Source organism: Gorilla gorilla, chromosome 12, assembly GCF_029281585.2.
Source record: "Gorilla gorilla gorilla isolate KB3781 chromosome 12, NHGRI_mGorGor1-v2.1_pri, whole genome shotgun sequence".
Classification (NCBI taxonomy): Eukaryota; Metazoa; Chordata; class Mammalia; order Primates; family Hominidae; genus Gorilla; species Gorilla gorilla.
The window spans coordinates 140,663,778-140,688,382 of NC_073236.2; the positions used below are offsets into that span (position 1 = coordinate 140,663,778).

The 24,605-nt window shown below is 40.2% G+C and overlaps 1 pseudogene; it reads left to right on the plus strand.

Moving 5' to 3' along the window:
- Positions 1-294: 294 nt before the first annotated feature.
- LOC134756826 (phosphoglucomutase-like protein 5) overlaps positions 295-24,605 on the plus strand; it is a 35,623-nt pseudogene continuing 11,312 nt past the window's right edge.

Sequence of the window (24,605 nt, forward strand, 5' to 3'; positions counted from 1 at the left end):
ACTCTGCCCAAAGTCTCGCCGCCCGCCGGCTGTTTTCTGGCGGAGGGTGAGCCCCGGAGGGCGGCGATCGTGGGTGAAGGCTGGGGCCAGGCGCGGGTGGAGGCGTCACCGGGGTCGGGCTAGCAGGCCCTGGAATCAGGCTTTTGGGACACCCCGAAAGTGAGTCCAACTTGGGGAGAAACTGAGGGCACCTCGGGCGGTCTGGCCGCGGAGAAGGTGGGCGGGAGAAAACTTTACAGGAAGGCAGGAGCAATCTCTGCCGAGGGAGTCAGCGAGCGGCTGCGCGGAGAGGAGGGGCGGGCGGTCCCCAGGCGGGCGGGCGCAGGGCGCAGGGCGCCGACCTGCCGGAGAGGGGGCCCGGGCGCGAGGCTGAGTCCCGGCGCGCAGCCAGGCTGGTGGAGGCCCCCGGCAGGCTGCAGATTCCCTCCGGCCCCGGGAGCCGCAGCAGGACCGGCCAGGAGGCGCCATGGAGGGGAGCCCCATCCCGGTGCTGACAGTGCCCACCGCGCCCTACGAGGACCAGCGGCCGGCCGGCGGCGGGGGTCTGCGGCGACCCCCCGGCCTCTTCGAGGGCCAGCGCAGCTACCTGCCCGACTTTATCCAGAGCGTGCTGTCGTCCATCGACCTGCGCGACCGTCGGGGCTGCACCATGGTGGTGGGCAGCGACGGCAGGTGCTTTAGCAGGACGGCCATCGAGATCGTGGTGCAGATGGCCGCGGCCAACGGGGTGAGTGTCCGGATGCCCCTCGCTTCCCGCCGCGCCGCCGCCATGCCCTCTCCTAGCCCTTGTCCCCCTGCTGCCTCCGGGCCCAGCTGGGAGGCCCCTGCCCAGCACCGGCTTTGCTACCTCGCTCCCGCTTCCTCACCCTCCAGCGCCCCACTCCCGCCGCGCTCGCAGCCTCCCCGGCGCACCCCGGACACTGGGTTCTATTAGTACCCACCGCCCCCAAAAGCCTTGAGGGGTTTCCGTCGTTCCTGGAGCCACTCCGGGCGCCCCGGACTCTTCTCCGACTCTGCGCACATCCCGCACCTGCTCATTTTTCTTTCGGACATTCTCTTACCCGGCCCTGTGGATTCCAAGGCAGCTCCCAGTTTTCCATATTGTTCCCAACGCGTTCACTGCCCACAGTCCCCACACAAACTTCTTTCGCAGGCTCACAACATAGTCCCTCTGCCCCGTGCCCTTTTTGCAATAATCTGCCAGTCCCCTAAGTCTTAGCTCTGCCTATTTAACAGTAGTGGTGTCTCAGAACACACACACACACACACACACACACACACACACACACACGATCCCTGACATATTTGGCAAGAGTAGGCCCTGAAGGTTTTTAATATTTTGGTTCTTTAACCCAGTGGAATTACTGAATGATTTATTTAATTAGGGTAGGGATGGAGTGGATCCATTTGCTTGATGCTAAACAGCCTGAGCTCGCAGTTCCCAGGGGGCATATCTCTAAATGGTCTGAAATGAGATTTGCAGTGGTTTTCTTAATGCAATTCCCAACTTCTCTCCAAATGCCTTTTGACATTTGACAACATTTCATGCCTCTTCCCCTTTCGGTTTTCATCCTTGTTTTCTCTCCCTTCTCCCACGACCTCGGTAGTCTTCTGCAATCCAGATTCTCAGACTTCGGGTTTTTCTCCCTCTGCCCCTTTCCTCTCTGTCCTATAACTAGAAGCACCTTTGGGCATAGACCCATATCCCAGTTTCCTCTTTCCCAGGTCCAGCAGCATCTCAAGGACATCTACAAGAGGGATACCTAATTTCAGGGGTCTCCGAATTATATGTGGGAAACATCGTCTAAAAAAGTAATTTTATCCTTATTCATGCAACCAGACCCACACTCATAGAACTTTTCTTTAAGGGGAGTGTCTTGCAGATGTATAAATGAGTGTTAACATCTTTAAAAGCGAAACTGAACAATTCCCTGGCATTTGAATTCCCTCCTTCCTTCCCAACCCTCTCCTTTTCATTTTCTCATTTATTATTAAAAACATTTTTAAAGGATCTCCGTGCTTCATATTTATCTACTATAATTCCTCCTTCTCGGTGTTGCAGGGATGGGGAAAGAGGATTTTTTAAAAAACACAATCAAAAGCAATTGGGAGAAACAGGGCCAGTGGTGTTGGGGTGGGTAGTGGAGTTGTGATTTTTGACTCCAGTAGACAATGATGCTGGATATATGGGGTTTGGTTTCTCTCTGGCTCCTCACTTGGGATTGATGAAGTTTGGCTAGAATCAGGGAGTTGAAGAGAGGTTGACAAATGGTCTTTCACTCTTCTCTGACAGGCTGTTCCTGTGGAGTGATGGAGAATAATGAGCCTTGGGAGAGCTATGGGAGCTCTCATACTCCTTCCCGAGCCAATTTTTTAGGGAGTGAGAGAAACATGGCCTGTCCAATACTTGTTGTGGGTCAGGATATTTTTGAAGCTACGGTTGTTGATTTGCATGGGAAAATTATTATGTCTTATTATTTCTTGTCCCACTTTACCATAAGGGCTCCTCAGCTTCTTACTTCAATGGGTCTTCCATGACAAACACACTTTATTAACTCTAAGAGTGGAATTTATTTTAACAGATAATTAGCATAGGTCAATATATGCTTAAAATAGAGTCAAATTAAACCTACTAGCTGTTATAAAGGACAGATGACAAAATCCACATAGAAGCATCGACTCTTAAATAATCTGAAAGTACTACTTCTAAGAGGGGTGGGCATGGGTGAGGGGAATGGTGGACATGTTTCAGAATTTCAAACAGCCAACTTTAACCAATCTTTTCCTCATTTTGTTCACCTTCTTGGGGGCTTGTGCTAAAGTGAAGTGAACAGCCATAAGGCTGGCTTCAGGAGAAAGACGGTCTAAAAGAACTGGATAATTATAAGCAAAATTGGTCTTGAATGATTGAAAATTGATGAGAATGTGCTTGTCTCCTGATTTGGCATCCTGAGTTAGACTCAGGAATACTGAACTTGGATCCCAAAGGCTTTGGTCTTTTTTGATATCCTATTGGATAATCATAAGCAGGCTAGAAAAATAGGAAACTAGAATTTATTCTCTTTGAACTGACAAATCTGACCAGTGGGCTGCATTCTCTATATCTGAAAAATCTTGGTTTTGATGGAAAAAGTTAATTTTACAAAGCAATTTTCTTTTTTTAAATTAAATTTCATTTTTTTTTTTGAGACGGGGTCTCACTTTGTTGCCCAGGCTGGAGTGCAATGGCACAGTCTTGGCTCACTGTAGCCTTGACCTCCCCAGATTCAGGTGATCTTCCCACCTCAGCCTCCTGAGTAGCTGGGGCTATAGGTACACGCCACTACGCACAGCTGATTTTTGTGTTTTTACTACTCATAGGGTTTCTCTGTGTTGCCCAGTCTAGTCTCAAACTCCTGATCTCAAGAGATCTGCCTGCCTTGGCCTCCTAAAGTGTCATGAACCACCATGCCCAGCCTACAAAGCAATGTTCTAGGAAAAACTACAGTTACTCTTTGATTATGTAATTGCTGGAGAAGAAAAGCATGGCATTTCTAAAATGATGAACTATATTACTTATATTTTAATATCTCATAAAGTTTGAAATAGACATTTCAAACATAAACATGTATAAAAATTTTTATAAATTAAAAATATAAAATCAAAAACATAAAATTATTTTATTATAAAATTAGTATAGAATGAAAAACATTATAAATTTAAACAACTTTTTAAAAAATTTATTTTGGGATTTCCCATGGAGTGATGGAGAATAATGAGCCTTGGGAGAGCTATGGCAGCTCTCATACTCCTTCCTGGGCCAACTTTTTTAGGAAATGGGAGAAATATACCCTGTTCAATGTTTATTGTGGGTCAGGATATTTTTGAAGCTATAGTTGTTGATTTGCTTCAAACTTTAAAAAATTTATTATAAAATTATGGGATGTAAAAAAATTTATTATAAAACTTTGAAATTTTCAAACTTTCAGAAAAGCAGAGAGATGAGATTAATGGCACTCATAGGCAAACATAGAATATAGATTGTAAACATTTTGCTATATTTGTGTCATGATTATTTTTTGCTTGTGTTTGAAAGTATATTAAAGAAAATGATATTTTACCCCTAAATTCTTTAGTGCAGATTTCTAAAAAATAAGAACATTTTCCTGTATAGTTACAAAATCATCTTTTCAAACAAAATAAAAAATAGTTTTTTTATATCTTTTATTACCCAGTCCACATTCAGATTTCCTCAATTATTATGAAATGTCCTTTTATTTTTTGAGACAAAGTCTTGCTCTTTCACACAGCCTGAAGTGCAGTGAAACAATCATAGCTCATTGCAGCCTCAAACTCCTGGGCTCAAGTGATCTTCCTGCCTCAGCTTCCTGAGTAGCTAGGACTATAGGTGCACACCACCATGCCCAGCTAATTTATTGTTTTTGTAGAGATGGAGGTCTTACTACGTTGCCCAGGCTGGTCTCAAACTCCTGGCCTCAAGTGATCCTTCCAGCTTGGTCTCCCTGAAATATCTTTTGTGGCTGGTTTGTTCAAATTAGTTTCTTCTAATCAAGGGACACACATTGCATTTGATTATTTAGCTCAAGACTTTTTTAACCTGGAAAATACCCTCACTCTTTGTTTATGTATTTATTTAATGAAATTGGCTTGTTGAAAAACTAGTCAGTGGTCCTGTAGAATATTTCCCCTTCTGGAATTTTCTGGTTGCTTTTTATGGTGTCATTTAACTTTTCACTCTGTTTTTTCCTGGTTAGCTGGAAGTTAGTTCTAAAGGCTTTTAGGCCTGGTATAACAAAATACCAAAAACTGGATGACTTATAAAGAACAGAAATTTATTTCTCACAGTTCTAGAGACTAGCAAGTTTAAGATCAAGGAGCATGCGGTTTTGATATCTGGTTAGGACCAACTTTCTGGTTCATAGATTGGCCTTCTTGCTGGGCCCTCACATAGTGGGAGAGACTAGCTAGCTCTCTGGGGCCTCTTTTATAAGGGCACTAATTCCAATCGTGAGGGCTCTGTCCTTATGATCTAATGACCCCTAAAGGCCCCACCTTTTGATACCAGCACCTTTGGGGTTAGGATGTCAACATATTAATTTTGGGAAGACATACACGTTCAGCCCATTGCAAGGTTTAGTTAGATTCAGGTTCAACTTCTTTTTTTAAAGACTATTTCATAGGCAATAATGTGTATTCACATCCCATCATTAGTGATGGTGAGATGATCGGAAGGTTAGGGCGATCACTGCCTATCTCCTCTGCTATATTCCCCCTTGGGTCAAGCCAAGTGGGGATGTGAACTTTGTACCATGTGTATATTCAGTTATATTCTGTATCAATATTTACTTGATTGTTTTAGCATTTATTAATGATCCTTGCTTGAGTTGATTATTTCATTAGGGGTTTCAAAATGGTGAATTTCTAATTCTCTAATTCTATCAACATGTTTTAGCTGGCATTTTTCTATAAGCAGACCATTTTCTTCACAACTGGGTTATTTGGCTACCCTGAAACATAGTTCCTTCCGGGAAGGCAGAACATATGTTTATTTCTGTCTTTTAAAAATTACTGTTGTTTGGAGTGAAGATTAGGCGAGTTAACTACCTCCACAGGTGACAAATGAATTTTGTTTTGTCTCACTTTTGCTTTTTTGAATATCACTGTGGCTGCTTGGATTTTTATATTTAATTTGAATGGATTAGGGAATAAATGAGAAGATAGGTTTTATCTGTTTCTGTAGTTTTTATGTGGCTATGTGAACTTACATTTAAAAATTCCCAGAAATATTTTAATTCCCCTTTAAAGATATAAACTATGTCATACTATAAAGCAAAAGAAAAACCAATCATGTAAAGAGTAAATAGTATCGTTTAAATGAATTGTGGTTAAGCTTAGTTTGTAACTAATTAGTTTTTTATTTTCTTTCTACTTTTATCTGCTTCAGAGCCTCTTCAGTGGTTTAGATCTTCTATGTGTCAAATTATTCTAATCTCTTAAAAAGTTTAAGAGCTAAAATACAACACAATGACTACAAGAATGCCTTTGTCCTTTTCTGGGTGGGTACACCTAAGGCAACTTCTTTTTCTCTTCTTTGTTCTTTTCTTCTTTCTTATTCTTAAATCATCTTCAATATTGGACAGATGACAGCACTATGCCTGCCTCAAGATGTTTCTGACTTTTTCTTTCTCTTTTTTTTTTTTTTTTGAGATGGAGTCTTGCTCTGTCACCCAGGCTAGAGTGCAGTGGCACAATCTTGGCTCACTACAACTTCTGCCTCCTGGGTTCCAGTGATTCTCCCAACTCAGCCTCCTGAGTAGCTGGGGTTACAGGCATGCACCACCACGCCTAGCTAATTTTTTGTATTTTTACTAGAGACGGGGTTTCACCATGTTGGCCAGGCTGGTCTTGAACTCCTGACCTCAAGGGATCTGCCTGCCTTGGCCTCCCAAAGTGCTGGGATTACACATGTGAGCCACTGCGCCCGGCCGTTTCTGACTTTTTCTAAAGTCTTCTTTCTCTGGAGATGACATTATGTAATAGCACTGTTCAATAGAAGTTTCTTTGATGATGGAGCTGTTCTATAATCTGCATTGTCCCAGCCACTAGCCATATGTGACTACTGTAACACTTGAAATGTGGCTAGAGCAACTGAAGAACTGAATTTTGCATTTTACTTAATTTTAATTAATTAAAATAGAAATGCAAATAACCATAAGTGGTTAGTAGCTACCATACTGGACAGCAAAGATCTATAATTCAGCATTTAAAATCGATTTTGTTTTGTTTTCAAAAATGGAGTCAGACTGTTACAACCCAAAAGAACTGTAGGTTAAATTAAGGTAAATCACCAAATACTACATACACATTTGGGAAATCCAAATCAGATTTTTTCATGTGATAACCACACCCTCTTTTGACTTTAGCCTTGGAGGTAATGGAGTATGGCAGAAAAAATCCTGTATCAGCAGCTGGAAGACTCACCTTCTTTTCCTAGCTCTGCCATATGTTGACCAAAAGAGTCAAAGTCCATTCAGATGGTTGAGGGGCCTTGGAATTTTGTTTTTGGTTTTCACATACAAGTTGGAGGGCAGATGCGTTAGCCTCTTGAAACACCCAGAAACCACTTGTTTCCTCATCTAAAAATCAGGTATGACAGGATCATTTAATTATCCTGGAAATCAGATGAAGCACTGCATATGAAAGCACTTTGTAACATCGATAGCACTGGGAAATGTAAAGACCTTTTACTGAAATATAAAGGTGTATGGTCAACTGAATATATCTCAGATAATTATGATTTGACTGTATGTATTGAATATAACCCGTAGTGGGCCCCTTGGTAAACAGCTTACAGTTTTGTTGCAAGTTTTAGCCAAGAGAAAATTTATTTGTTGACTAGTCATGCCCTTTATTGGCCACATGATGAGCAGCAATGATATTAACACACAGTGCACCTTGCAGAATTCAAGAATGTCTCAGTGTCTTGTGAACTAGGAAGCTGAAATGCAGTGGTATGCAGAAGGCTGGCTCAGTAGGAGCCTTGGGAGTGTCCTCCAGATAGATGTTTGTACAGGTTGTATTTGATTCCAGTTGGCCATGAAAAGCTGGTTGCTCTAAAGAATGAGAATATACTTGGTTTTGCATTTTCTAGAACTATCTGGGGAACAAATCTTGGGGTGGAAGAAAGAAGGGAGGGAGGGAAAGCTGTGCTTCAATACCTAGGGCTTCTTTCCTGGAATGGATCTGAGAATCTGGGATTGGGTGGCTAATATCTCATCTCTAGAAGGGAGAAAGAACTGGGTGGTGATGGCTTTGTATTTTCTACTGGAGTTCACTACAGAATAGGTGAATGGAATGGGCTGCTATGATCCAGACATTAGGGAGGACAGGTTTGTGATACATTAGAAAACTTGAATGAGCCCTTCTATGATTCTCTCTTCCCTCTTTCTGCTTCCCTTTCTGAATCACCATCCCCAGGTTGTGGAATTAGCAAATCTATTATGTGAGCAATAGCAAACTTACAGGAGCCCTTGGCTCCATCTATCTCCCTGTTTGTGTCAGTTCATTCTGGATGCTTTTAGTCTGTGGTCTTCATTCACTCTTTTTATGGGGAAGTAAAAGGAGTGGGACAGATTATGAGAACAGCTGGGTCCTCCCAGTTGCTGGGGTGGTTATTTTAAGCTTTGTTTAATGTGTCCAGAGACCCAGATGGCATTTTTAACTAAGCTGCTTTATTAAATCTTGTGATAAAGCATAGTGATGTTTATTGAAAAGGCAGACACACGTCAGCAACATTATGCGTGAAACTTGCTCTAAGAATTTTCTATAAAACATCTGTTCTCTTTGAGCCTTTTGTGAACTCTGGAAGTTTGCTAGTTTCTGTACAGACTTGAGGACAAGAAGTTGGAACCCACTTTTGGAGATGTCCAAGCATAGGTATTGGAATCATTAATCCTAACCCTCTCAGTTTTAAGGCCCCGGATACCCTTCTGTTAGACAACAGTAACAAGAGCAAGCACTGTAATAACATTTAAACAAGATTATTTGGAAATAATGGACAAGAAAAATTAGTATAAATTGTTTGGGGATTTTAAAATTAAAGATAGAAAGCTAGGGCTTCAGTGACCTGTGCCAGCCTATAGCCTTAAGAGTCAATTTGCAAACACTCAAGATTTGGCCAATATGCCTCTACTACTTCTACTTAACACAGTCAAAGGGAAATTTTTAGATTCTTTCATCTGATTTGACTCTCTTAGTTACAAATAAGAGGATATCTAGAATATATATGTGACTTGTTAAAATGAAAATCCAACTTCTCTGAGTCTTCAAATATCTTTCATATCTTACATTTTTAGTAACATCAACTTTTGAAGTCATGTCCGTAGTTGTATGAAAAGAAAAATTTCAGGAACATTCAACCTCAAAAGTTCTTTTTCTTAGTCTGAAGTCGTAGAAGCATTTGACTTTTACTTTCTCTTTTTAAGTTTGTACTAGTAGGTATTTTGTATAAATATAATATTTAATTATTGCCTTTGTATTCTTTTTCTCTAGTAAACATCCTGGTTTTTAGCTATCAATATGTGGTTTTACATTTAGGGATTTCTAATGGAAAGAGAAAGGAATCTGAAATCAGAGGACAAGAGTTTATTCTACTTGACCAAACACATACAAAATACTGGAAGGAGAGTTTTACAACAAATATTTAATGTCTATGACTTGTAAAAAGGTTTTCCAAATCAAGAAAATTCAAACAATTCAATACAAATATCATCAATAATAACACATGAACAGGTGGCCAACCTTATTAATAACCAGAGAAATACAAATTAAAACAATCCATCAACTTGTAAAAAAGATGAAATTACCCAGAGTTGGTGTAGGTGATGGAAAATTGTCATGTTTGTATACTGTTCTTAGAAGTTAAATTGACATAACTTTTTGGTCAGGCAATTTGGAAGTATATATCTAAATTAATAGAGTAGTTTTCTAGTAACCTGGGAATCTCTTAATCTAAGAATCTTTACTGTAGATTTTTCTAGAACAAATGTACAAACATCTATGTACAAGGGTACTCACTGCAGCATTTTGCTAAGGAAAAACTCAGAAAAAATCTATATGTTCAACAGAGAACAGGTACATAATTTATGACACAACTGCACAATATACACCACTAAAATAAAGGATTTAAATTTATATATAGTATGAAAAAGATGTGAATGATAGCTTGTTGGTGAAAAACAGCAATGACTGGAATATTGTGTGTAACGTAATCCTGCTTTTCTGTATATAATGTAGGCATAGAAAATAGGATTGAAAGGACATACTCTAGTCAACAGTGGATATAGCTTGGGTGGAGGGGCTGTATAATGGGGAAGGAGAGTCCCTTTTCCTATCTATTCCATATACATCTCTGGATTTAAAAGATCATACATGCATATGCATTACCTTCAAAATTAAAATGATAAAGACAAAAGGAGAAGCTTTGGATTTGAATCATGATACTACTGTTTGCAACTTCTATGACCGTGGGGAAGTCGCCTAGCCTCCTGGGGTTTATTTCCTCATTTATAAAAATAGGGAAAGTAATAATACTTGTCTACATATCTTCTAGGGTTGTTGGGAAGATTGAATGTGATCATGGGTTACAGCATTATGAATTATTTATTCATGTAACACAATTATTATAAAAATATTTTGCTCTGATTAAAATAAAAGAAGGATGAGATAGTGTGTTTTTTTGTCCCAGTAGCTTTACTAACCAGAAAGCGCCTGCTGATGTGGTGATCACAGTTGCTTTGGTGCAGCTTCCTCTTGACTTTTGGCATTTCTCCATGCTGCTAGCTAAGGCTGAGGTGGCGACTGTTGAAGGTGTGAGCTCCTCCCCCTCCCAGCACACATTTGTGTGCGTACTCACACTCATGCACACACAAACACACACATGCACACTCTATCACAGTACATGAGGTGGCAGCAGCTGCTCCAGCATAGACTTTCACACAACATAAAGGGCTTTTTTGGTGTGGTCTGTGCATTATTTCCTGTTAAGCATGAGCTGAGTCAGTGCCATGCTTTTCCATATGAAACCTTTCTGAGGCTCAGGCTGTGTTAAGAGCAAACCCTCTCCCCTCCATGCCCACCCCATGGCCCTCTACTGAAGCCAGATCTTAATCTGCTCATTTCATGAGGATTTTCAAACCGAATGGACTGGGCCATGTGAGAGATTACTGAAAGGAACAGACCAAGCAGAGGCTAAAAGACTCCACGCTAATCTGCTGAGTCATCTGAAAATGCACAGCTGTGGGAGCTCACGGTGCTTTAAAGTACTTTGGCAGGATGTTTGTTCAGGGGGCCTGTTCCTGCAGCCCTGCTGAATGTTTGGTTAGGAGGCATAATCTTTTTTTGGACAGGATCTCCCAAATGTAAAGTGATAGATGCTAATGTGGAATATAATACAGAAGATCCAGCTTGGATGTCATAAATAACAATAAATTGTTTAATCTTGCTGAGCTGTAAATCTATGATTGCCAGAGGTCTTTAGTTCACTGGAACATAGTATGGGGGCAGGGGCACTTAGCAAATAGGCAGTTATTATTTTCCAACCAGACAGAAACTGGTCTGATGGAATTTATCTAAAAAGGCATACACATGTATTTTAATTAATTGTGACAATTACTCAGAGAAAACACATGGCCCTAAAGAGGCTGAGGGGTTTTTTTGTTCTACCTATAAATGTATATGTATATTCACCTATATTCTACCTATGTATAAGTAAGAGAATGAGTTTTTGTTTTGGGGATATATATTTATACGTATCTATACAGATAGATATACACATACTTAATTTCTGTCTACCTATTAAGGTGCGGTGCCAGATGGAAAGTATTTTTAAGCATTTAGATAGTTTATTCTATAGCATATGTGTGCATATAGCACCCCTATAAAGCTTTATCTCTTTTCTGGATATATTTAACAAGAGGCTAGAACAGAGTCCAAAATGTCAGAAATGTTTGAACATTCCATAGAAATGAAGGAGGTGTTTCCAAATGACCTATGTTTCTATGGCAATAAATAGAACTTGTGCTGCGTTGGATGGGTCAGGAGTAAGGAATATAAACAGTGTAAGTATGACTATTCCAGGCAGAAATCTACCTTGTAAGAACAGCTTTGTGCAGTGAGCTCAACAACATTGATCAGTTAGCAGTCCGGTTCAGTACAACATTGATCAGGTAGCAAGCCGGTTCGGCAGTGCCAGTCGGAGACACAGATGGGGACAATCAAAGAAGATGCAGGTCAGGACAAGGATGCAGACATGTACCTGTCACTGCCATGGACTTCAGCAGCTTCTTAGTGAGCAGGTTTATGATTAAAGAAGAAAGACATCATTGATATGTAAGCATGTTACAATTAATTTGCTGTTTAGTTATTAGCAAACTACATCCAGTTTTTAGTTTTTAGGTTTTTTTTTCCTTTTTTCTTTTTTGAGACATGTTCTTATTCTGTCATCCAGGCTGGAGTGCAGTCGTTATCCAAGCTCACTGCAGCCTTAAACTCCTGGGCTCAGTGGATCCTCCCACCTCAGCTTCCCAAGAAGCTGGGACTACAGGCGCACACCACCATGGCCAGCTAATTTTTCTTATTTTTTTGTAGAGATGAGGTCTTGCTGTGTTGCCCAGGCTGCTCTTGAGCTCCTGGCTTCAAGCCATCCTCCTGTCTTGGTTTCCCAAAGTGCTGGAACTACAGGTGTGACTCACCATGCCTGGCCTACATCCAGTTTAATTTATACTACAGTGTGGGTTTAGTCCTCAAACATGTTTTTGTTTTACATATAAAAATTTGAGGTAAAAGAACATTTTTACATTGGTCAATAATGGTACATTTAAACAATGGATGACTATATCCATTAAAATCGTGTTGTGGAAGAATATTCAGTGACATGGAAAGATTGACTCAAGGGCAAGTGAAACGTGTCAAGAGTCTGTTAGGTACTAGACACTGTAAACTGGGTCTTGGCTGTGTTACTTGCTTACATCCTCCATCATGTGATCTTTTAGATAACAAAATCGAGATACACAGGGATTTGGGATCTTGCGCAAAGTCACCCAGGCAGTAGGTGGCAAAGTCAATTCTTACATTCTTTCCTATTGAACACCAAAATCTCAGCTTACCTCAGGGCACTTAACTCTGCTTTCTTGACCCACACCCAGGTAGACCCAATGGACACTTGTAGCTCTTATCCAGCTGGGGTGGTCACCTCATAAAATGGCAACAAGTGGGGCCCTTTCTTGTTCTAGTGAGTCAGACTGTATACCTTAAAGATTTCAGAGCACTTCCTATGTACTGAAATTGCCTCATTACCAGGAAGGACATACTTCCAATTTTCACCACCTCCATTTTGCATCCAAGGAAGATTAGATTTCTTGATCTTCTCAATGAAATCTTGAGAAATGGGTGGGCCGATTGAAGAACAGGACTTGGGCCACACTTCTAGATGCCTGTGACTTTTCTGCACTTATTCAGATATTAGGAATTGATTATGAAATCCATGGTGGTTTGATGCTAATGAACTCTCATCTATCTCTCCAGCATGTGTGTAAAGACTTCCAGAGGTACAGGAAGTTGAGGATGAGCTCTCTTACTTCCATCTGGTCTCCATGTAACAAATCGTATAACTGCACAATTATCCAAATGCAAATGAAGGAGTCCCTTGATGTTTGGATAACCACATTCATGCCTCGAGTTTGTTATTTCTTGAAATTGCCCTTATCCGTCACCTGTTTACCCATGGACAACACTACTTAAGGGCTGGCAATCTGCAACCCATGGCAGCTTGGCTTTGGGGTTCCTTCCAGTGTTTTGTTTTTGTTTTTAACTGAGAAGACAGGAAACAGGCATCTTTGTGTATATGGCTTGCCACAGCCCTTCGTAGATGGACATGGTGGAGGCTGTGTGGTCCCGGAGAACACCTCCTCTGTGAAGCATCAGGGAAGTTTCTGTTCATTGTGTCTTCACTCTCTCCAATTCACTTGGGGAGTGATAGGGATTATAACACAGTGAGCAGAGGATATTGGGGAATGTCATGCTTAATTTTCTTTTCTTTTTTTTTCTTAAATGACATTTAAAGCTAAAAGAGAATCACAAAGGGTAAGTCTGATTTAAGACATTTCACACATGAAAGAAATCCTGCTTTCATGCGTGTTATGTCACAGGAAAAACTCATTTAGAGTCAACATTCTGCACCTACTCCGAAATTTTAGCCTGAGGGTTTAAATATTACCTCGCTGCTCTCTAGGACTTTAATTTGAGCTAATTAGAAATGGAACTCATACTAAAACTAATTTAGGAAAGAAGCTGTTGATGTTCTGAAGAAAAACAGCTGTCAGAAATAAGATCATTAAAAAACCATAGTTGTATATGGCACAAAATGTAAAGGAATAGAAATGCTGGGAGAAAGCTTTTATAGAATAACATTTTATCTTTCTTTGGACACTGGTCTAAGGCATGTGAAAGGGCATATTGATTCCCTTGGCACCTGGTATGCTCATTTATGGATGAAAAAGCCCAATGACATAATTTAGGTGAGGTTTAAGGCTTGATGGGAGGCATTGGTGCCATTAGAAGGACGGACACAAAGAGTTCTTAAGTAACGGCATCATGGGAAATGATAATTGCACACTCCTTTCTACTATGTCTTGGTTTCTCCAAGCATTTAGAAGTCACGGCTGGGTAGGAACAAATTTATCATGAGTCTGTCTGCGTGTTTGGGAATGCATATGCCTCACAGATGTGTCTGCAGGGGTCTGTGTGATAATGTTCATATATGTGATAGATGTGGACCCTGGGATCTGTATCTGTGTGGACCCTGGGATCTGTACATGTGTGTGAGTGACAGTGGACTAGGGTCCACTTTGCCCCCTTTTCCACGTGGGAGTTGAAGGAAATGCCCCTTAATGGCAGTAGCATCCACTTGGGTGTGTGCACCTTCTGGAGGACTGGGTGAGGTTGCCCTTCTTCCAGCCAAAGCCAGACCCTATGGTGTGGGACGTTCAGTGGGGAGCAACAGAATGCCATGGCTTGGTCCTCCCTGGGCTGTGGTCTGGATTTCACTCAGGAATGAAAGTCAGATATTGCCTGCTTCAATGCTGTAAACATAACTGAGGATAATTATGTAAGTAGACCATCTTTTCCTTGCAAGGTAGCGGTCTGCTGCATTGACAGAGGGTAGTATTTCTAGGACTTTTTCAGAGAGTAAAATGGTACTTTAAGGGATAATCTGCTATCTAAAGATGAATTGTAAATGTTGGAGGGGTTGTGGGATTCGGGGAAGACAATAGAATAATTTGTGTCATGGTTAATTTAACAAAGAGTTTTTGTTTATAGAATCTGATCTTCGGTGGATTTTAACAACCCTCTTCTTTCTTGGCTTTTCAGATAAAGAGGCAAAGCCTCAGAGAAGTTAAATGATTGATCCTATGTCAGGGGATAGAGTCAAGACTCATACCTATGCCTTTTAACTTCAAGTTGAGTGCTTTTTCTTTATACAAAAGGGCTTCCAAAAGTTGTATTTCTTTTTATCAATGACTAGATCTTGAAAGCCATACCTTTTCTGATGGCATTTATCCTGAGCTAATTGGTAGAGAGAGGGTGAACAGAAGAGAAGACACAGACACGCAGAGAAGAAGACGTGAAAACAGAGGCAGAGACTGGAGTGATGTGAACACAAGCTCGGAAATATGTGGAGGCAACAGAAACTGGAAGAGGCAAGGGAGGATCCTTCCCTAGATCCTTTCGATGAGGCAGACCCCCACTGACACCTTGATTTTGAACTTCTGGCCTCCAGAGCTATAAGGGAATAAATTTTAATTGCTTTTAGCCACCAAGTTTATGGCAATTTGTTATAGCAGCCTTGTGAAGCTAATACAAACTTCGTATTCATTTCCTAGGACTCTCATAACAAATTACCACATATTTGGTGGTTTAAAATCACAGAAATTTATTCTCTCACAGTTCTGGAGGCCAAAAGTCAAAATCAAGGTATCGGCATGGCCACACTCTGCAGATGCTCTAGGGAGAATCTGTTCCCTGCTTCTTCCAGCTTCTGGCAGCAGAATACATTCCTTGGCTTCCCGGGTGTGGCTGCATCACTCCTATCTTTGCATCTGTCTTCATATCTCCTCTTCTTTGTGTCTATTCTAGTAAGTACAAAGTGCTGCATCTTCCGTGATGGAAGTGGCCCAAATTAACCAATCTACCACCAGGTAGCTGGCTGATCATTTGGGGAATGGTACCATAAGGAGACTCAGTGTTGGTCCCTGCTGCTGGTAGAGTAGGCACTCTGCAGTGCCCATAGCCAGGTCAGCCTTGGTGAGTGAATGTCCATGTTGTTGAGCCCATGCATAGCCTTCATCCCTGCCATCACGGCCATGGTATTACAGCATTCTTGCATTGCTATAAAGAAATACCTGAGGCTGGGTAATTTACAAAGAAAAGAAGTTTCCTTAGCTCATGGTTCTGAAGGCTGTACAAGCCTGGTGCTGGCATCTCCTTGGCTTCTGGTGAGGCCTCAGGAGCTTTTACACATGGCGGATGACAAAGTGGGAGCAGGCATATCACACAGCAAGAGTGGGAGCAAGAGAACAAAAGAGAAGGTGCCACATACTTTTAAACAACAGATCTCATGTAAACTCAGAGCGAGAACACACTTATCATCAAGGACATGGTGCTAAACCATTCATGAGGGACTCGCCCCCATGATCCAAACACCTCTCACTGGGCCCCACCGCTAACACTGAGGATTACTTTTCAATATGAGATTTGGAGGAGACAAACATCTAAACCATAACAGCCACTTGGCTCATGAGCCCATTGGACAATGACAGGAATGGCTGGGGGAAAGCCACTCATTGACATCCACAGAACTGGTCATCCTATTATTAAAATCCTCCTCTGCCCAGGTCACCATTTGGTGAGTGTCCATAAGGGACACAAATATCTTCACAATTTTCCATGTCTTACCTCAGAAGCCCCATCACCCTCTCTTTCACATCTCCTCCAGTACTTATCCCCCAGTTGATAGGACCATGTCCAGCAATACCTCTTCTCTCTGGTATTGATGGGTTAATGAGCAGATCTCACATAGGTAAAATTTCCAGATATCTAGAATTTAATCTTCTGTTAATTCTCCAATTATAACTAAAGTATTTCAGGTTGAAACTTTATTCAAGTGTAATTACTCACTTTAACCTTCTTAAACAGAATGTATATTACCTTTTCAAAAATAACTGAAATTTAATAAGATAAAAATGTATCTATAATCGTTCCTACTTAATAACTTTACATGTTTATTTCTGCATTTTTATAAGTCCTTGCCCCAAAGTGGACATAATTTTATACTGTAATAGCATAAAATAATTTTGCATTTGACATTTTTGATTTGGCATTAAACTATTATTTATGTTTCTTTCGCTACTGCTTAAGAAAATGTGGGTGGTTGTAATAAATAAAACTGAAATGTAGGCAATTTTTATTGCCTTAAAAACAATAGAATGTTATTTCTCACTCACACAATAGTCCAATGAGGATGTCCCTGGTGGGCAAAGACTCTTGTCTACCAAATGGGATGGGGACTCAGTTTCCTTCCCTCTTGTGACTCTGGCATTGCCTAGAGCCACATGATTACCTGTACTGAATCTGTAGAAAGAGAAATAAGCAGTGTAGAGACGATATGTCTGTTTTCTGATATCCTCAGCCTAGAAGAAACACACATTACTTCTGTTCTTATTCTCATACTAGTTTATCACCCATTGTCCAAATGCACCATGTGGCCACACCTAGATGCAAGGGTGGGTTGGAAAATGTAGCCCCTGGCTGGGCAGCTGTTCCTCAGCATTGACTCTGTGCTATGGAAGGGCTTCCTAAGTTTTTGTGGACTGCTATCCCAGTCTGTCCCCACTATACAATCTTCATAATTTTCCCTTTAAATGGCTGAGAGAAAATTTTGAACAAAAGCTACAAACATTTTTCAGATTCTTGATTCTCCAGACTTATTACTTGAGGGCAGTGACTAAATTATATTCAGTTCTATATCAGAAGGTTCTTCCATATTGCTGGTTTCATGGTAGATACTCAATAAAATGAGTTGAATGACTACATAAATTTTAGCAAAAGCATATGGAAAATAATTTATCATGACTTTGGGTAATACTATAGGTGTAATTATTGTCCTTTCTCTTTCCTGACTTGATTAATAGCACCACTATCCATTAAGTTATTAAAGGTAGAAAGCTGAGATTATTCTTGACTCCTTTTCTCACTGGTCCAGTATTAGTTATTTATTGCAGTGTAAGAAATTACCATGAAACTTAGTGGCTTAGTTGGGGCTTGATGGGGGCTGGAGGATCCACTGCAAGATGGCTCAGTCACTTGGCTGGCAAGGTGGTGCTGGCTGTTAGCCTCCCATCTGATCCTCCTCTTTCCGCTCCTGCCACTCTTCAAGGTATTTTTTCCAGAGCAGCCGTTCATCATTCATTTATTTTTTCCCATTAATTAATTCAACAGATATTTATTGTATACTTACCATATGCCAGATTTGTTCTAGGTTCTTGGAATATAGCAGTGAAAAAAAAACAGTCCTTGGATCTTATATACAGTGGGGAAATAAACATATAATGTAGAAAATTAGATGGTAATATGCGTGAGCACATATATTTATTATTTCTCATCATTTCTATGAGACAGGAGATGGGTATTCTGGCTTGGGGACTCACATGAGGTCACAGTTACATGTTGGTATTGGTTTGGTCATATGAAGGCTTCGTGGAGGCTGGAGAATCCACTGTGAGATGGCTCAATCCCTTGGCTGGAAAGTTGGTGCTGGCTGTTGTTGGCAGGCCTTGCTTCCTCTTCACAGGGCTTCTTGAGTGTCTTCATGACATGGCGGCTGGCCTCTCCCAAAATAAGCTGTCCAAGAGAGCAGGGCAGAAGTGTCCATGTCATTTATGGCCTCACCATGGAAGTCACACACAATCACTTCTGCAATATATACTGATTACCCAGATCTGCATCGTTCAGTGTGGGAGGGGACCACAAAAAGGCACAAATGCCAAAAGGCAAGGACCATTGGGGCCATTTTGGAGGCTATTTACCACAGCCCCTCTCTTCCATATTCCAGTCCACCTGCATATTCTGTTCATCCTCCTTCCAAAAATGTATCTCAAACCAAATGACTAATTTTCATTTCTGTTGGCTCTAGCCTAGTCCAAGATTCTATCAACACTCGACTTGAAGAGTCTCCCGTCTGATATTCCTCTTTCTGCTCTTGCCCTCCTTCAAGGTATTTCTCCCAGAGAAGCCATTCATCATGCATTCATTATTCTCCATTCATTAATTCAACAAATATTTATTGTACACTTACCACATGCCAGATTTATTTTAGGTTCTTGGGATATAGCAGTGAAAAAAAGTCCTTGGGCTTTACATACAGTGGGAAAATAAATAATATGGAAAATGTTAAAGGCAACATATGTGATCCAGAAAATTATAGCAGGGTGAAGGAAATAGGAAACAATAGAAAAGTTAGGGACTTCTGGCTATAGTATTATATAGGGCTGTCAAGGGTGCTATCTCTGATTAGCTTACATTGAAACAGAAACCCAAAAGACAGTAGAGGGCTGGTATGTTAATATCTGGGCAAGTATTCTAAGCAGAGGAAAAAGAAAATGCAAGGGCCCTGAGGCCGGATCATGTTTGGTATGTTTGAGGAATAGCTGTTCTGTTCCGTTGTGGCTGGAGCAGAAGAAGGAGGGCGGGAGGGTGATGGAGAATGGTACATGATGGAGGTCAGATTATGTAGGGCCTTGTAGACTACAATGAAGACTTTGGCTTTGTTTTGGGTTGGTGGGGGACAAGGAAAGCTATTGGAATGTTTTAGTGACTTGATGTGACTTACTTTTTAATAGGACCATTTGCGCTGCTCAGCCCATGATGTTTAAAAATGCAATCAGGTCACTTCCACTGTTTAAAACCTTTCAATGGATTCTGGTTGTACCTAGAATAAAATCTAAGCTCCTTAGCTATTATTATTATATTATTATTAAAATTGACGTCCTTTATTACAGCAGTCTAATTCCTTCCTAATATGTACCTCACTAGTAACTATTATTATTATTGCTTATTTGTTTATAATCTGTCTCCTCTACTTGAAAATATGTAGCCTGGGGATCTTGTGGATTTCCATACTAAATCATCCCAAGGCCACTTTGCTTTTGAGCTGTGTGTGTGTGTGTGTGTGTGTGTGTGTGTGTGTGTGTGTGTGTGTGTGTTTTGATCTCTTCTGTATCTTTTTTTCCCCTGATCTCGCTGATTGTTATATTTGGTCAGTGACTGACCTCTAGCAATGATGGTGCCAGGGCAACTTTGTTGTTGAACTGTATGTTAAAGTTTGTTTTGGCTTGTTGGTTATATCAGTACTTATCAAATGAATTATCTGGGAAGAGAGGAGAGGATCTTATTAAAATACAGGTTCTTATTCGGTAGGCCTTGGGTGGGCCTTGAGGTTCTGCATTTCTTTCTTTCTCTTTCTTTCTTTTTCTATTTCTTTCTCTTTCTTTTTTCTTTCTCTTTCTTTTTCTTTTTTCTTTCTTTCTCTTTCTTTCTTTCTCTCTCTCTTTCTTTCCCTTTCTTTCTTTCCTTCATTTCTTTCTTTCCTTCCTTCCTTTCTTTCTTTCCTTCCTTCCTTTCCTTCCTTCCTTCCTTCCTTCCTTCCTTCCTTCCTTCCTTCCTTCCTTCCCTTTCTTTCTTTCTTTCTTTCTTTCTTTCTTCCTTCCTTCCTTCCTTCCTTTCCTTTCTTTCCTTCTTCCTTCCTTCCTTCCTTCCTTCCTTCCTTCCTTCCTTCCTTCAGACAGAGTCTCACTCTGTAGCCCAGGCTGGAGTGCTGTGGTGCCATCTTAGCTCACTGCAACCTCTGCCTCCCAGGTTCAAGCAATTCTCCCACCTCAGCCTCCAGAGTATCTGGGACTACAGGTGTGCACCACCATGCTCAGCTAATTTTTGTATTTTTAGTAGAAATAGGGTTTCACCACGTTGGCCAGGCTGGTCTCGAACTCTGGAGCTCAAGTGATCTGTGCACCTCAGCCTCCCAAAGTGCTGGGATTTCAGGTGGAGCCACCATGCCCAGCTGAGGTTCTGCATTTCTATCAAGCTTGCAGGTGATGCCCATGCTGCCAGCCCTTTGAGTAACAAGGGGGCTTTATTACTGAGCTTGGCTGAACATTGGAATCATCTGTGGAGCTTTAAAACTACTAATGCTGGGCTCTCAACCCCAGAGATTACAATATCATCAGTCTAGAATGCAGTTTGAGTACTAGGATTTTAAAAAGTTTCATAAGTGATTCTATTTTGTAGAAATATTGAGAACTACTAGATTGGATGATATTGAATCCAATTTTAAAACAAGGTGTAGCAATAAATGTTCTTCAGCACTGTGTTGCTGACTTTTTAGAAAGTCAGTTTTGTAGCTCTAGAAAGAATCTGGCTGCATCCATGGATGACCTCCAGATCTCCGCTTAGCATGACTGGGTTATTTCTCCAATGTCTCCAGCACACGCTGTCACTTAACAGCAGAAAGAGAATTCCTACTTTCAGGAGAAAAGTCATTCCTGAAGATTACAGTTAAAATATGCCCACAGATGATGAGGTTGTAGTAAATCAGTCCCCTTGCTCTCTGAGCTTGTTCTAAGTTACAGGAAGCAGAAGAAGCAGAGAAGCACTCCATTTCTTTTTTCTTGTAATCTCTAGCATGTTCACATGCGTAGTTTCTGAGTCAGTAGCAAACTAAGAACTTCTTGTGTGATTCAAGCTAACCCCTCGATTATCAGAAGCAGATGTTTCAAACAACTGAAGATCAATGAGGCATATCCTATTTACAGGTTAATAATTGACTACTAGATGCAGGTGCACCAAATGGTCTTAGAGACATTAGATAGGAGAGACAATGTCAGTGCTCTCCCTACCCTGCCTCCCCTAATCTAAAGCCTACTCTGTTTCTTTTATCAAGTGATTGGCTGTATGTTAACAGAGCCTAGGGCACTTTCCTGTTGAAATGCCTTTAATCCCAAGCAACTGGATTGATTTTTTTTTTTTTTGGATGGTTTAGATTGGACGACTGATTATTGGACAGAATGGCATCTTGTCGACACCTGCAGTCTCCTGCATTATCAGGAAGATCAAGGCAGCTGGTGGAATCATTCTAACAGCCAGCCACTGCCCTGGAGGACCAGGGGGAGAGTTTGGAGTGAAGTTTAATGTTGCCAATGGAGGTATGTGGTTCAGTATATGCCTTAATAATCATGATTTCGTTCCTCTTATATTATTATAGTCTCACAGTGACCCTTTGATGATAGACAAGCAAGGTGCAGAGGACCTAGCTCAGAAAAATTTAGTGAGGTGCCCAAAGTGATCCAACAAAGAAGTGGCATGATGGGTTCATGAACCCATTTGGGTGGTCTCTTGGTCCCCTGTACTCTTCAGCATAAACTATTGAATAGTTGATGCTTATCTGATATGGAAGGACTCTGAATTTTAACATTAAAACATACCCTGAAGGTCGTTGTCTAAATGACAATTACCCTCATTTTACACATGAACAAATCAAAGGCCTGAGAGGCTGAGTTATTGCTGAAGGCCACAGGGTTGATCAGGGTCAGATTAATGATTTTTAGCCCAAATCCTGGGCTCTCTTTTTCCTACAGTGTTGACTTTCTCTCAAAATCACAGAATTGTTTCACTTTTTCTTATATTCACAGCAATTTATAGTTTGGGGGTCCTTAGTGGAGGGGGTGGGATATATGTATGGAGTAAATTTCTTTTAAAAATTGAACACACAAAAAAATAGGGAGAATAAGAAATAGATAACATGTACCCATTATCTTGTTTTTCTATTTTGCTTATCTTTTTTTTCTGAAGAATTTTAAAGCAAATTATAGCACAAGAACATTTCGCACCCAAATATTTTTGTATGCATCTCTTAAAAAGAAAGACACATTGCTGCATGACCGTGCTAACATACCTAACAATAATAACATTAATTCTCCAATATCACCTGAAAACTAATCTATAGTCAAATTTTTCAATAATCCCCAAAATATTATTTATAGCTGTTTTATTCAAATCAGGATACATCTAAGGATGCCATGCATTTGCTTGGCAAGTCTCTTAAATCTCTTTTAATCTAGAACACTGAGTTTGCATGAATGTGGGTAGGAGCCAAATTTTAACCAGCAACAGTTACCATGATAAATTATTCCTCATCCCAGGCAAAGCAGTGCATTCTGAAGGGAAAACTTATTATCTATCCCTCCTTGTAGACGTTTTACACGTTATCCAAACAAGAAAGTGTATTCATGTTGAATATTTAAAAAACAATATTGTAACCACAAAGCAGAAAACTAAACTACCAAACCACAAAGGTAGACAACAATAGAGGAAGAAGAGAACAAATTATCTACAAAGTAACCAGAAAACAATTAGCAAAATGGCAGGAGTAAGTCTTTTACTATCAATAATAACCTTGCTGGTACATGGGTTAAACTGTCCAATCAAAAGATACAGAATGGCTGAGTGGATCAACAACAAGATCCAACTAGATGCTGCCTACAAGAGACCCATTTTTAAACTTTAAGAATAGGCATATACTGAAAGTAAAGGGATAGAAGGAGCTATTCCATGAAAACAGACAGTTACCAAAAGAGAGCAGGGATGCCTATACTTATATCAGATAAAACAGACTTCCAGTAAAAAGCTGTTCCAAGAGACAAAGAAGGTCATGATTTAATGATAAAGAGGTCATCTTATCAAGAGGACATAACAATTGTAAACATATATGCATCCAAAATTGAAGCACTTAAATATGTAAAGCAAATATTAGTGGACATGAAGGAAGAAATATACAGCAATATAACACTAATAGGGGACTTCAGTACTCCACTTGCAACAATGGAGAGATCAACCAGACAAAAAATTAACAAGACAACACTAAATTTGAACTATACTTCAGACCAAATGGACCTACCAGACCTACATTCATCCAACAACAGCAGAATATACATTCTTCTCTAGCATACATAGAACATTCTCCAGGATAGACCATATGTTAGGCCACAAAATAAACCTTAACAAATTCAAAAAGATTGAAATCATGTCTAGTATTGTTTCCAACCACAATGGTGTGAAGCTAAAAATCAATAACAGGAGGAATCTTGGAAAATTTACCAATATGTGGAAATTAAACAACATGCTTATGATGAACTAATGGGTCAAAGAAGAAATCAAGAGGGAAATTAAAAAATATTTTGAGATTAATGACAATGGAAACACAATGTATCAAAACCTACAGTATGCAGCAAAGTCAGTTCTAAGAGAGAATTTTATAGCAATAAATGCCTAGATTAAAAAAGGAAAAAGATCTAAATAAGTAGACTAACATTATGCCTCAAGGAGCTAAAGAAAGAACAAACTAAACCCAAAGTGAGCAAAAGGAAGGAAATAATGAAGATCAGAACAGAAGCAAATAAAATGTAGTATAGTAAAACTATAGAAAATATAAATAAAATCAAAAGTTGGTTCTTTGAAAAAATAAAATCTACAAACTCCTAGCTAGATTCACTAAAAAAAGCAGACTCAAATAAATAAAATCAGAAATGAAAGTGGAGACATTGCAATAGACACCTCAGAAATAAAAATGGTCATAAGGGATTATTATGAACAATTTTATGCCAACAAATTGGAGGACCTAGAAGAAATGGATAAATTTCTCGAAAAACTAACCCATCAAGATTGAATTGGGAAGAAACAAAAAGTTTGAACACTCCAACAACAAATAAAGAAATTGAAGAAGTGATTAAAAACTTTCCAAAATAGAAAAGCCTAGGACCAAATGGCTTCATGGCTGAATTTTATCAAACATTCAAAGAATAATTATTACCAACACTTCTTAGACTCTTCCAAAAATTAGAGCTACAGGGAATACTTCCAAACACATTTTGTGAGGCCAGCATCACCTTGATACCTAAAGCCAGACAAACATATTGTAAGAAAATAAAACCACAGGCCAA